Source organism: Cryptomeria japonica, chromosome 7 (genome assembly GCF_030272615.1).
Source record: "Cryptomeria japonica chromosome 7, Sugi_1.0, whole genome shotgun sequence".
Classification (NCBI taxonomy): domain Eukaryota; kingdom Viridiplantae; phylum Streptophyta; class Pinopsida; order Cupressales; family Cupressaceae; genus Cryptomeria; species Cryptomeria japonica.
Genome location: NC_081411.1, coordinates 607,566,511 through 607,582,318, shown reverse-complemented (window position 1 = coordinate 607,582,318; position 15,808 = coordinate 607,566,511).

The window sequence follows — 15,808 nt, the reverse complement described above, 5'->3', positions numbered from 1 at the left end:
CAAATAACTTACCAAATTTGTTATAAAGTTTTCTAAAAGATTAAACTTCATAAGTATTTTAAATTTCTAAATCATCTTATTTAACGGTTTATATAATCGTAAATAAAATAATGAATGTACAATTAAAATAATTAAATTAATGTTAGATCTATACATTCCTATATATATATGTATATGTATATGTATATATATTCTACACATATATATATTATAATGAGAGGATATTTATTTTCCAACATACATTATTATAAAAATCCCCCATTTAACCTAATTAAAATTTATTAAATACTAACAACAAAACAAAACCCTAAACGAACATGATATTATAAAACCAAAACAACCTACAACCTTTTTTTTAATTTACAAATCTACCTACCCTAACCCGAACCAGGTTAGGGTTTATTCTTTTTGGCTTGCAGGGTTTCGAATGTTACCATGGCGCCCTTTTTGTTTTGCAAGGCCGAGGGTTTATTGGGGCCGTGGGGCGCACAAAGGGCGGTAGAGGAGGGCGGTGTCGAAGGAGGGGAGGCGGTGGTAGCGATGGGGGAACTCCCTGCAGGGACGACCGCCGCTAGGGGTCGCCGCCCACAGCACGAGGGGGGCCAAGGCTCCCCCATTTACTATATATATTTAAAAAAAATAAAAAAATTTAAACCCCTTTTTTTGTTTCCTTTATATATATATATATATAATCTAACCATAGTTAAATCACAGGTAGGGTTAATATAGATTTTCATAAATGTATAATGTTATATTTATTTTATTTTTTTAATATTTACAGGAAATTATTAAAATAACTAGCATGACAGCATTAGACCAATATTTTTATTTCATCTTTTAGATCTAGACATAAATCTATAGTGCAATTATTTAATTTGATTTCTGCAATAAATAAAGGAGAAGAGGACAGAATTAATTAAATTTATGCAGCAACTATATTAGTCTAGAAAACATTGAAAGGCATGTTAATTTTTAGATTTATTTTCTGTGAATAAATAAAAGGGAAAATGATAGAATTTAATAAATTTAAGCAGCAATTATATTAGACTAGAAATCATTGAAATAAATCTTAGAGATATGCAAGTTAAATTTCTTAAACCCTGACATGTATTTGGAAATAAATATTTAGAACTAAATGCAAAATTTCCTTTTATTAATATGCAAGCTTTCTACTTTACTCATTTCCCATTATTTCAATATGCATAAGGAGATAAAATGAACCTTTATTTTCAAAACTAACATGCATACTACAAACATTATTTCATTAACTATAGGGAACTTAATCCAAGATAAACATTTCATTTTTCCAACAAAATAATACTTGGTAAAAATAATGCATTTCTTTAAAGCGTATTTAAAATACAATATAGCCAACAATACATATGGGTGAGATACCCAACTAGTCTCTCATTTCTATTAAATGAGGACTTTAAATAAAATAGATACATTTTCTTTTTTTTTTTAAGTAAATACAACTTGCAACTTCTTATTTACATTTTTGCAACATGAAAATAGAGCATCCTTTTTCTAAATCTTTTTTTTCTGCAACCCAAGTAAAACCGCAACTCCTAGCTTGACTTTTTTCTTTTCTTTCCAAGCAATCCTGCAAATGAATCATAAGGTTTTGACCATGGAGTGCTCACCTCCTAGCCTAGGCTTACTAGAAGCCACCCTTGAGCTTGGAGAACCAAGCCCTAGACAAGTTACACACATGCAAACACAACAAGCAAGGGGAAAACATACAACAAACACTTTCCCAACCAAGACTACACTTCATCACAAAATGTGATGTTCTTACATGGGTGGTAGTGGACCAAATACCTTGAGGAGACTGCAAGAATAGTAGATCACAAAGCTACCTCATGACAAACAAAAATATATCATAAGTTCATTAACCCCACATCCTTATGCCCCCCAAGGCATTTCATGCCATACTTTCTCCCCTTATGACCCCCAAATGCATAAACCAGGTCATGCAGCAAGGGTCACATATACACCCCTTGAGTTCATTCTCATAATGAGAGCCTCTCACTCGAGGGCTGTCAAACTTCTACCACCCACAAGACCATAGGAGGTCTTGGTTACTCCCAAATCACAAGAAAATGCATAAAAGAAGTAACAGATAGATCACATAATAATTTTCACAAAGGAAAATACAAGAAACAACTTTTACATACAAGCCATTTTTCCAACATAAACATGCAACATAAAAAGAAACAAAATGGAGAGGATAATCCCACCTTCAATCTGCCCAAAGGTTTGCTAGAACTAGTTTGAGGATGAGCAACCCAAATCCACAATCCTCCCTTCTACACTTAGCCAAATTTCGAATCCAAAAACTAACTTTTCAAAATGCATAGTCTCCAAAAATGGAGAGTGGGTGATTGCCCACAAAGTCTCTCATTCTTGCCTAAAAAGACCTCAGTGAGAGTTCTCACAGGTTTCTAAAACTGAAAAGGGAAAAGTAAAAGAAAGTGGGAAAAAGATCTCACATCAAAAGGAAAGTTATCTAACCTAGATGGCACCTTCTAATTTCAATTTTCGCTCACCTTAGGAAACTCACTTTTTGAGGTGACTAAACAGTCACATGGGAGTAGACACATGCCTAAAAATACTCCTAACCTATAGGCATACCTTAAGGACTTTAGGAAACACCTTTAAACTACCCCTAGGAGTCCATTTGACCCCTTATAAACCCATCTGAAGTTAACTTTCGGGTCAAATCTGAGTTGACCACTCCAAAGACTCTCTACCCAAGGAAAATTTAGAAACACATTCAAATGTTTGAAAAGGCTATGGTTGAAACAACTCCCTTCAAGAGACAAGTAAAAAATTCAAGACATAAATCAACACGTGTCAAGTGACACAATAAAATACATTACAAAATTACACATGAAATTTGTCTCTTGTTGGATTTACACAAATTAGTAATTCAATTTAACACACATGCAGCGTTTACTTTCACAAATAAAATACGATACATACGGGGTGTTGTCTCTCCAAATAGACAACCCCTGGCTTTACGAACGTACATAGGTCTAGGTTTGGTTCTCCATAATATTTCCATGGTCACATGGATAATTTTTGTGCGCATCTCAATTACACATTAGTAATTCCAATAACCTCATATAATATTAAACACATGAATAAGAATACACATCAAACACTCTGCATACAATATTTATTTAAACAAACTTATATCCAAATAAATCCACATAAGCAATTATCATAATCCACATAAGCAATTATCATAATCCACATAATTCTGATCCATACATAAGACATGCATCCTATTTCTATCATCATAGTAAAGTCCTGCAAATCCAATAATGACATACATCATCTCAAAGTTATCCTATTCTAGAATCATATAAAGTTATGTATCCATTAAACATCAAAATGTACACCTTAAGGTGAAATGATTCCATAACTTGGTTCAAATTACTTTTCTCACCAATCTATCCATCTAACATAGCCCATCCTATTGAATTATAGCATTAATTAGTAAGGTCAACCATGGTCAACTGAGTTAACCAGAGCTTGATCGGGGAGGGGCTCTACATACTTCTAGGATTTTTGTTCTATTGTTGCTATGGAGGTGAGTATGTAATGTTTGAGAGAGTGTGATACTATAGTTAAAGTATGAATTTTGAAGTGAATGCAAAGATACTATAGCAAAATGGTAAACAACATAATTGAAGCAACACACAAAAAAAGGACAAGAGGCTCTACTTGTGCACCCATGGTTAAAATCTAAAGTTGAATTGGCTGGACCAGGGTGCCAGAGCATCTTGGTCTCCTAGAGTTGAGTTGTGGTCAGGAAGTTTGGATCCTGAAGCAGTTTGAGAACCAATACTAAAATCTAGATTAGAATTGTGAGGACCAGGGCACCCTACTACCTTGGTCATAGGACAAGGGAACCCTAACACCCTGGTATCTAAAAACTAGGTTTAATTTCTAATGGTAGACTTGTACCATCTCCCTGATGCTTCTTGAAGGCTTCTGGCTCCATTGAATACTTGTAGCTAAACTTGCAAGACAAAAAATGGGAGGGTTGTGGCTATATAGGGGTTTGCCTTGGTCAACCCCCTATTTTGGTGATTTCCACCTCCACAAATAGCCAGTATTGTAATTGGACAAATGCATTCTCTTGAACCTTAAGTGTGTCTAATATTTTTATGAGTGAAAGTGTCTAATATGAAAACTAGAGTCCTACTTAAATGTGTTAGAGAAAACCCTAAATAATTGTAATGAAAATGCTCTAAATCCCAATTAGGATGCAAATCTAAAAAATAATATAAAGTAGATCTGAAGCTTAAAATAGAAACACAAGAACAACATGAAATCATACCCAATCCCTTAGGAAGAGGTACAAGCCAATCATCAGTCAGTGATTCCCTTATCATCCTCCAATATCTCTTGAAGCTTCCATGGTTGAAAATATGTTGATGAAGACTTGATAATTGATGAATTTGTAGGTCTGAGGATTCAACTAAAAGTATCACTTTCACTTCACAAGGATCTCCAATTTGATGCTAGATTATATTCCCAAATGAGGAAAAGAATTTCCTTACATATCAAACCCTAAATTTTAATTTGATCAAAAGTCAAACTAGAATTGATACATTTTCACATAAAGAGGGATTTGAATTAGATAACATTGTCAAATTATCCTCTTGAAATTCAAGGAAAAAATAATGAGACTAGAGTAGTAGGTTGCCTTGGTCTCAACAATATTATTTTGACTTTTAGGGAATGAAAGATAATGGGGTTCTAATGTTGATTCCATCTTGGTGGCTCAAGTCATAATGTACAAATATGTAGGATGTACTTTGAAAATTAAAATTGGGGTAGGATTAGGATTAAATCAGGATAAAAAGGCACACCTAACATCAAAGGCCCAATTTATGGAATGTGAATTGATGAGAAAGGACTTAGGTTTGTTTAAATTATTAATCAAATGCCTAAGGAAGTCCCATAATGCATAGTAAAATGAGACACACCAAGGTGAGTTCTAACTAAGCGTGGAATTGAATGACCTAATTAAGGGTGTACAATTTATGACACTACATTTAGCCCCCACGTTAGCGGTCATATGCCATTTCTTGCATATGCAAGCTAAAGTAAAAATAGTGAACATCCATATAAAATGGATATGTCCATAAATGTTGAATGAAGCCCCCGATAGTATCTATAGTACAATCTTATGAACCACAATCTACAAAACCACATTGTTAGTTGAAATTGCAAAATATCCTAGAATTCTTGCTAAGAGTGATGAAATCGGAGGGTAGCTATATGCCTCTCTATTTTGGCTTGCTAATTAGGAGGTTGAAACATGGTATCATGTTTATGACTTCAAATTGTGAAAGACAATTGATGATAGATTCTTGCAACAAGGTTTGATACAAGACCAAAACTATTTGAGGATCATTTGATAAGAAAGAGAACTGAATCAAGATTCCAATGCAACCAATGGTGTGAGAATCAAATCTCTTTAACCCGAGATATGAAAGATTAAGTGTAACATAGAAAATTAGGGTTTTAAAGAAGAATTACCTTTTAAATAATGAATAAACTATTCATTCATCTTATTCACCTTTTTGTCTTGGAGTGCAAAAGGAGAGCCCATAGAGTGAAAAATATCGTGGTGATGACCAAATGTGCCCAGAAGGATGGAGAACCTGAGAAAATCAATCAAGAAGGACCTCCCATTGGATGAGGTAGGCTTACCAACTTTACCTTCTTGATTTTTTTTCTTTGATTTGTCAATTTTCTACTCGTAATCATATCTTTTCACATGGCCCACCCAGAATGGGTGCCATGGTCCCTCTAGGTTCAATGGTCCCCTCTAGGGTGGGGACCATGGTCCCCTCTAGGGTGGGGACCATGGTCCCCTCTAGGTGCAATGGTCCCACAAGGGTTCCATGGTCCCCTTTGGGTGTTGTGGTCCCACAGAAGTGCCATGGTCCCATAAGGGCATTATGGTCCCCTTTGGGCATCATGGTTCCATAGAGGTGCCATGGTCCCAAAAAGGGTACCATGTGACACACTTGGGGTTAGATTCGAGAGCATACTATGGGTCATATATACACTTATCTTTAGAGTTAGATCTCCCACCTTCCTCAAGATGAGAAGAGTTTTCTCTAAGAAGTTGGATTATATTGGGTATGTTGCATGCCAATGATGAAATCCTATGAGCTAATGGTGATGGCCTTGATGGAGAGTTGGGACCCAAACACATGTACCTTCCACCTTACTATTAGAGAGATGATGGTAACCTTAGAGGATGTGTATTGCATACTACAACTACTAGTGCAAGGGAGAACCATTAGATATTAGTCACATTGCTAAGTAGTGGAGGTAGAGAGATCATGCATATTTCATTGGTAGAGTGACCCCTAGAGATTCGAGGGGTTGAATACTCAATTGGTGGCTACTACATACAACATGGGATATTCCATTGGTTCGGAGGATTATGACTATGACAGTGGCAGTAGCCATATGTTAAAATGGGTGAGGCAATCATATGCATGGAGGACTGACCCATGTCATACATGAGATGGAGGAGCACCACATTGTGTTCTCATGGGAATGAGAATGTTAGCACATGTCTACCATGATCTTGTTAGGATCCAAGAACACTGAGAGGGAGGGGGTGAATCAGTGTTCTATCAGAATGAATAGTTTTTGACTTTATAGACCATGCATATATATACTGGTAAACAAATAAAGAAGCAAATAAACCATTTATATAAATGAACACCATAATACATAGAATTTATACATGGAAAACCTCCATGAGGAAAACCACAGTGGGATTTGTAACCCACAATATCAGTTCACTAGCCATATGAAAAGATATTACATATAATAGGGGCCTACACTTGTAGGAAGGCACACTGCCTAGAGCATACTGCTCATAACTAAAGAGCCTCACAAACTACAAGCTTTCTGCCAAAGTAAATTACTGAAAATGAACTCAAGAATGCATCTGCTATGCCAAATAGAGTTTCGGTTCTAGTTCTGCTCTGTACCAGTTCATAAACTCTTAACTGCTACTGGTGTCTCTTCTCCTCCAAGAATGATTTCCAAGTTATCTACAGATCATTGCATGATATATCATTCACATACAAAATGATCTCCATACATATATTTCACATCATACAATTTTGCTATATTCTCCTATATCCACATATATATCATATGTCTCATTCCATTACAAAAATAATCTAGCAGTCTGACCTATATACTTATTACAAATGATATGCCTTATGTCGGCTTACAATACATTTACAAAAATGTCAGCCTTGACAATATTAATTACAAAATGATTTAAGTAAATCCTCCTTGATGTTGGCTTCCAAAGAAGTATTGATTTTGGTGCTAGTGTAGCCCTGAATGCTCCAAAGCCGGTATCTACCAATATATGCTTCCTAGCGCCAATTTATTACTTCCATCATATCTTGTTGCCATCAATGACAACAAAATGAATCCAATGAGTGTCAATTGCCAACAGATCTAGGATCTATTATGTTTATTATGAGGGTAAGAGTTTGATGACTTGCACTGTCCTTTAGGTCTAGATATTTGAGCACGTCACATGTATGAGGCTCATAGGATTTATTGTAGAGATCTTGTTATGTCTTGCATAAAATACCCCAACTTTTCACTTCTAGAGCTGGGGGACCCCTTTTGTTTTGTCTTGGTTGTGTTTGTTTCCCTCTTGTTTTGTGTCTTCCTTCCTTTGTTTCCTATGGAGCCTGGTCTTTATAGTTTCTTGTATTTCCTATGAAGCCCATTCTCCATGGTGTCTTGTGTTTCCTACAGAGCTCGATCTCTATAGTGTCTTGTGTTTCCTACGAAGCTTGGTCTCTATAGTGTCCATTGTTTCCTACAAAGCCCGATCTTCAGTGTGTCTCGTGTTTCCTATGGAGCTAAGTCTCTATAGTATCTTGTGTTTCCTATGGATCCTAGTCTTTGTAGTGTCCTTTGTTTCCTATGGAGTGTGCTCTTCATAGTGTCTCATGTTTCCTATGGAGCTCTGTCTCCATAGTGTCTTATGTTTCCTATGGAGCCTAGTCTCTATAGTGTCTTGTGTTTCCTACAAAGCCCGGTCTTTGTAGTGTCCTATGTTTTCTATGGAGCCTGATCTTTGTAGTGTCCTTTGTTTCCTATAAAACCTGGGTTTTGTAGTGTTTTTTGTCTCGTCTTTTTGGTCTTCATTGTGTTTCATGTGTTCATTGTCACTTTCATTGTTGTTATGTTGTATTTTTTCCCTTCTTATTTTTTTGGTATTTTTGGGTTTTAAAAGTCTCAAAAAATACAAAAAAGGTGGAAAAAGCTAAAAAGTCCAAAAAAAGTGGAAAAAGAAAAAATTCTAAAAAATAGGAAGTTTGACCCAAAACCTAGAAATCCGGGTAAATTCAAAATATGAAGCAATAATAACAAAGAGCTTTCAAAAGTCCAAAATGAATGTAAATCCCAGAGTAGCTTTAAGATGGTTTAATGACTAAAATGCATGAAAATTCCTTTTTTTTAGTATTGGAGTGGTAAAGTATTTTTTGAGTCATATCTAGTGATTTTCAAGTAAAACATTTTCATGATTATAATGTTTTATATTTATTATTAAAATATTTTAAATTAAAAAATACTTTAAAATGTTCATGTCTTGATATTGTTATAATTTAAATGTTATTTGAATTATAATAATCAATTATTTAAAGTATTTTTTTAATGGATTAATTTATAAAATTGTTTATTAATTAGTTATTTTGCTTGGTTGTGCAAGTTCAAAATGGAAAGTTGCCAAGATTGGAGCTTGAACATGAATTGAATTTTGAAAATAGAAAGATGCTAATGGAGAAACTTGCTTGCATTTTCAAAGCTCGAAAAAGATGGACTCAAAATTAGAAAGTCGAAGCTTCCAAGGGAATATTTCTTTTTCTAAGAGCTTGCATGGACCAAAAAGGGATTATTTTGGAATATTTCTAAAAGTTTAATTTTTGGTTTTGAAAGGGATTATTATCTTCATGGCTATAAATTGGAGCTGAATGCTCATTGTAAAGGGTTAGCCACTCTAAAGTTAGACTTTTTTAGGATTAGGAGCTTAGACTTTTAGAAAAAGATTTTAGGAGTTAGTTCAAAAACTTTTGGATTTTGATTGATGGTCAATCCATTTTAGTTTTCATTTGCACTTCATGTTAATTTAGCTGGATACAATCTAATACAAGTAGAAATTAGGAGTTCAATGTGACAATTCTATTGGACCAGTGCCTCATTTGAAGGTGAATTTGTGAAGTTTAATGGAATTTATTGCTTCTTTTAGTTGTTTCCTTCATATGATGAATGTTTAATATTATTCTATCTAATTTAACTTCTTGAATCTGGAGAGAATTGTGTTTGCATTATTTTAATCTAGGCATTTTAATTGTAGTTGTTTTGATGTCAAATATGTTTTAATAATTTCAACCTTTGAGTTTGACTTTCTTAGTATGTTAAATTGTTGATTTGCATATTAATGTATGAATATTCTAAATTTCTCTAGGTTAATTAATTTTATTAGATGGAATGGTTGTTAGGAATTTGTCATTCTCTTACACTCCCTTTCTCTTTCTTATTCTTGGTTTACTTTAGTTTTAATTTAGTTTTCTAAATTTTGCAGATAAGTTAGAAGATCTGAATAAGCAAACCCCTTAACAAGTACAACTACAACAACCATCGTGTTATCCAACACTATCATGACCCAACTACAGAGACCTTGGACTCATCAATCTTTCAAGATTGATTACTTTTTTAGGAGAGGTGATGTGTGTGAATTCATGCTCTACCTTCCTGTTGGTGAGTGTGTCAAAACACCCATCAACAAATCTCTTTTGAGGAGCCTTGAGCACATGTGTATCCTTTCAGTAGACCATTGTAGAGAAGGGATTTGCTATATTAGAGAGTTGTGATGGACTATCTATGGCCTACTGATATCACATGGAGGCCCTATAGACAAATGTATGTTTGGGATGATAAATATGTTGGCATTTTGGCACTAAGTTGTCATTGATGTCAACTGGTGGAGATTGAGCATGGAGGATGGTTGCTTGGTTAATGATGAAGAGGTAGAATGTTAAGATGTGCAACCTGTACAGGATGCTACATCGGTCAACAGGAGAAGAACACTCTACTAGAAAATGGTTTTACCAGTATGTGTTTTCCGGACTGACTGCGTATTGGGAGGCCGTGTCTTGATCGGTGTGACGCTGTGTGAAGCTGGGGTGGCAAGTAAGGTGTGGTTGGTGAAGCTTCATCCACAAGTTTGATGAAACATATATTCACCATTAATGAAGGAACCACAAATCAAGGGATTGCATTAGACTGAATGCGGCTTGAGGGAGAAGGAATGATAGAGGAAGATCGGGGGAGTAGTTGGCACTTGGATCGAAGCAAGAAGATCGGATTGAAATAATGCCTCAAGAAGGAAACAACAGAGACACTAATAGCAGTTTGATAGATGTAGATCTATATAATGGATTATGTTTCCCTTGTCTGAAAAATGTGTATTAAAAGGCATGGAAATGATGAAGATGAATAGATGGACATCAAGGTGATGAGATCTTGCAGGATCTGATTGGATTTGGTTTGCCTCATAGATGGTGAGGAAACCCTAACTGTCAAAACTTTGAATTACTTCTTGGCAAGAAATCATCTGATTTGAGGGGGGAACTATGGATAGAAGAAGATGATGCTATTGTGAAGATTGTGCAAAGGAGAGAAGTTAGTGTAAGCAAGGAGAAAACTTGAGAATGGGTTCTGATCAAGCTACAGTGTAAGTAAGCAGGCAAACTGGTGAGAGGATTCTACTGGTAGTTTCATAGACAAGTAGTTCAACCTAACAGGTACAGTGTGGTAGAGCAGGGTAGCATCCTATTGTGACATGGTGCATTGAGAGACTATGTGTGAAAGGGAGAGAAAGATAACAAGAGTTAATTGATTCAAGAGTTGCAGAAATCATTTGCAACAAGAAGCCTTAATTGTATTCAAATAGTATTTCAATATACATTACCAAGTTGAAGCTTGGTATAGGGGTTGGTGCTCCTTGGTTAAATGTCCTAAAAGTGCAGGGGTTGGTTCTCCTTGGGTTGGTGATGCAGAGGTCTTGTTTCTAGCTCTCCAATTCACCCTTACTCACCCCAACTCCTCTACTCACCCTTCTACTCAAGCTCCTCCAAGGTAACTTGTTAGGCCTAAACTCTACTGGCTTTCCTCCTAGGTATAGCCTCTTGAGGTTTCTTGTTGGTTTTGACCCAAATCTTTGATTTTGAGATGGTCTCCTACTAGGCTCCCAAAGATCCAACTAGGCTCCAAAGACCTCCACCAAGGATCTTCACTCTAAAAGCATGTTAAAAGGTTATGGTAATGTTGTGTAGGTATTTACAAGGTCATTTTATGCATTGACAAGGTTTGCACCTTCCTCCCAATCCCTAGGATTTCAACTTGCTTCTACTGGTTGCTATTAGGCCCAATTGACTAGCCCTTCTTGGACTATTTTTTGGTCTTTTCCCCCAAAATTTCCTAACAAACCCCAGATATTTTTACATATTAAGATACCCATTTGGAAGTTAAACAAGATCAAAAATTCTCCCATCTAGGTTTGTTGTACAACTAGGGTAACTAAAAAGAACTATTTTTAAGGGGTTTAGGGCTTCCATGTAGTTTCAGAAGATGTGCTCCAAAATCTTCACCAGTCAAAATCACCAACCCAAAAAATATTGGATTATTTTAGTACATCCATAGACCTTTCCAAAACACTATGGTTTTCTGGGGTATCACTTCTCCATGGCTCTGAAAATTAGCAATCTTTGCTGCCCTCACACACTAGCTACAAGCTTATGTGTTATTCATCTCACCCATTCTCCTCCTTGTGGTCTACAAAAACACAAAACACCTACTCTAAAAATATTTAAAGATCCTACCCAATCCATCCAATGGATTTCAATTTGTGCCATTCATGGATGCTTAGGTAAAATGCATTTTTACAGTCAAAACCCCAAATTTCAAGGGTTTGTGAGCAACTTTTACAAAAATAGTGATAATTTTTTATTCAAAGAACTTCATACCTTCATATTATACTTGTTGGAAAGGTAAAAAAATTTAATAACTTCCTATGCTTCTATGAGCACCGTACTAGACTGTATAGGTCATACAAAAGCAGAAATTCAAAGCAAAAACAGTCCAAACGTGAGAAAAAGCATAGGAAACCCTTGGCAAATGAATTGAATGCAAACCAAAAGTTGATTAACCTATTATTGGAGATTATTAGAAGGTTTTATAGACCATTTTAAGTTTCTTCCAACCAACTTCCAATGCCATTTCTTTCATGGACAACTTTTGCCTAAAAATGCAAAAGTTGTCATGACCAATTTTTGACAACTTTTACCTATGAGTGAAAAAACACACTCCAAGGCTCTCAAGGCCTGAAACATCACTCAAATGGCATCCCACAATGGATTTAAACAATTTTCAAAAATTCTAGAAATTTTCCAGGCATCCACCTGGTACAAACCAAAAATTGACATTTTGACAACTTTTCAGGATAATGACAATTTTGGATCCTAAGCACAACAAAAGTGTGGACAACCAAACTATGGCTTAAAAAAGAATCATAGGATTTATTCCACCTTATTACAACATAAAATAACTTGAAATCACACAAAAACTCTAAAATGCAAGAAAAGACAACTTTGAGCTAGGTGCTTTGCACCATACTCCCCTGGGGCAAGGAACTCAAGTCCCTTGAGTTATTAGGTCTGCTAGTTGCACTCCATGATGACTTATGTCAGCTTATGACATCCATGTAGCCCCTGAATCAAGTAGACCTTCCCACTTCACAAGATAATTTTTGTAGATGCCCTTTCTTGTCTTCTTGATCACCTTGGTATCCAAGATGCTTTCCAACTGAACCGGTTGACTAACTGATAAATTCTTCACCCAATCCTCTTTAGATTGCAATGTGGTATCTAATTGAGAGGTATGAGATTCTCCTTTATAGGGATACAAGTCACAAATATTTAAAATAGGAGATATGGCCAAAGAAGGATGTAGTTCAACCTCATAGACATTTTGGCCAAACTTATGCACAATCTTGAGTGGCCCAATCTTCTTCATCATCAACTTGGTTGGCTGTCCTTTTGGAAGTCTTTCCTTTCTGAGATAAGCCAAAACTAAGTCTCCAACCTTAAATTTCAAGTTCCTCCTTTATTGATCAGCTTGTTCCTTATATTTTTCTGATTTTTGTTGCAAGGACTGTCGTACTTTGTCATGAATTTCCTTAATACCTTCAGCAAAACTCTCTCCTTGAGCACTCTTGTGGGTCATTGTGCTAATATCACTAAGTTCTAAGACGCCTCTAGGATGCATTCCATAAACAATTTCAAAAGGAATTTTTCCTGTGCTCTGGTTGACTGAATCATTGTATGCATACTCTGCTTGGCTTATCACCAAGTCCCAAGTCTGACCATGCTGCTTAGTGAGACACCTTAGGAGATTACCCAAGGACCTATTGACCACATCAGTTTGACCATCTAATTGTGGATGGTAGGCAGATGAAAATGAGAGTCTAGTACCCAACTTCTTCCATAAGGTTCCCTAGAAGTGAATCAAAAACTTAACATCCCTATCACTCACAATGCTAACTGGAAGTCCATGGATTCTTACTATTTCTTTGAAGAAAAAACCTGCAATATAGGTGGCATCATTGGTACTCTTACAAGGGATGAAGTGAGACATTTTTCTGAACCTATCTACCACCACATAAACACTATCAAATCCTCTTGGTGTTCTTGGTAAACCCAACACAAAGTCCATGCTCAAACATTCCCAAGGCATTTGGGGTATGACTAAGGGCTGATATAAACCTGCATTACTTGTTGATCCTTTTTCTCTCTGGCATATGGCACATTGTTCAAAAAATCTCCTTACTTTTGATTGCAACTTGGGCCAATAGTAGAACCGACTAACCTGCTCCATTGTTTTATCATTGCCAAAATGACCTCCTAGACCCCCTTGATGTTTCTCTTGAATGATGTTTTGTCTCATAGAGCATTAGGGTATACAAAGGAGATGTCCTTTAAACAACAAACATTCCTGTATCATATACTCTAAGTAGGAAACATGAGAAGTGTTAGAAAAATTAGAACATGTAGCATATATATCAACAAAATCTTTGTCTTCTTTGTAGAGGTCTCTCAACTCCTCCAACCCCACACTATGCAATTTAACCTCTTGTATGGTCATGTCTCTCCTATTGAGTGCATCAACAACTTTATTTGAGGTTCCCTTCTTATGCTTTATAGTGAAGGTATAAGATTGTAGGTATTCTACCCACTTGAGGTGCTTCTGATTAAACTTCTCTTGTCCATTGAGAAAACTAAGGGCATGGTTGTCAGTATAGACCACAAACTCTTTGGGCAGAAAGTAATGATGCCACTTCTTCAAGGCTTGCACCATGGCATACAACTCCAAGTCATACACAGAGTACTTTTGTTTTGCTTCATTCAACTTTTCAAAGAAAAAGGCTATGGGAAGACCCTCTTGACTCAAAACAACCCCTATTGCTCTTTGACTAGCATCACACTCAACTGTAAATAACTGATTGAAATCAGGTAACCTAAGGGTAGGTAACTCAACTATCTTCTTTTTCAACAACTCAAATCCCTTTTGGGCCTCCTCTATCTACCTAAACTGACACTTGACTCCCCCTTTGATAGTATTAAGCACAGGAGCACACACATGACTAAAGTTTCTTACAAACTTCCTATAAAAGGATGCTAACCCATGAAATATCCTAACATCAGTGATATTCTTAGGTGTATACCAACTAAGGATTGCCTCAACTTTACTAGGATCCATTTTTAGACAACCTTGTGAAATGACAAAACCAAGATATACAAGTTTAGTCTTGAGAAACTCACACTTTTCAAGGTTGATTTTGAGTTGTGCCTTTTTTAGCTTCTTCAAGACCATCTCCACATCCTTGAGATGTTCTTCTTTGGACCTGCTAAAGATTAGAATGTCATCAAGATATACAATCACAAATTTACCTATGAACTCAACCAGGACTTCATTCATGAGCCTTTGAAAAGTGCTAGGTGCATTGGTAAGGCCAAATGGCATGACCAACCACTCATAGAGGTTAGCATTGGTCCTAAAGGCTATCTTCCATTCATCCCCTGGTCTGATTCTTATCTGATGATAACCTAATTTTAAATCCACCTTTGTGAAGTAGCTTGCACCCCCAAGATTGTCCAACGGGTCTTCTATCCTTGGCATAGGGAGCCCGTACCTTATAGTGATCATATTGATTTCTCTGGAATCTGTACACATTTCTCCATTTTACCCCTTTCTTGGGTGCTAAGACAATAGGTACAGCACATGGACTCAAACTCTTTTTGACGAATCCTTTGTCCAAGAGCTTCTGCACTTGTTTGGCAATTTCTTCATTTTGACTCGGTGTCATTTTGTAGGCAGCCTTGTTAGGCAAACTTGCCCCTAGAATCAGGTCTATGTGGTGATTTACATCCCTCATTGGTGACAAAGAATTAGGTAGATCTTCTCCTATTACTTCTGCATATTGTTTGAGTAGACCCTTCACCTCTTGTGGCACTTCTTCCATTGAATCTGCCTTACCTTCTTCACTAGGTTTGAGCACAATAACATACCCTTGATCTCCTTCTTGTTTCATCACCTTAAGAAACTCTTTCCCACTCATCATCATCACACTTGATCCCACTTGTTTTTCCTCTTTTGGATCAGGTAATGG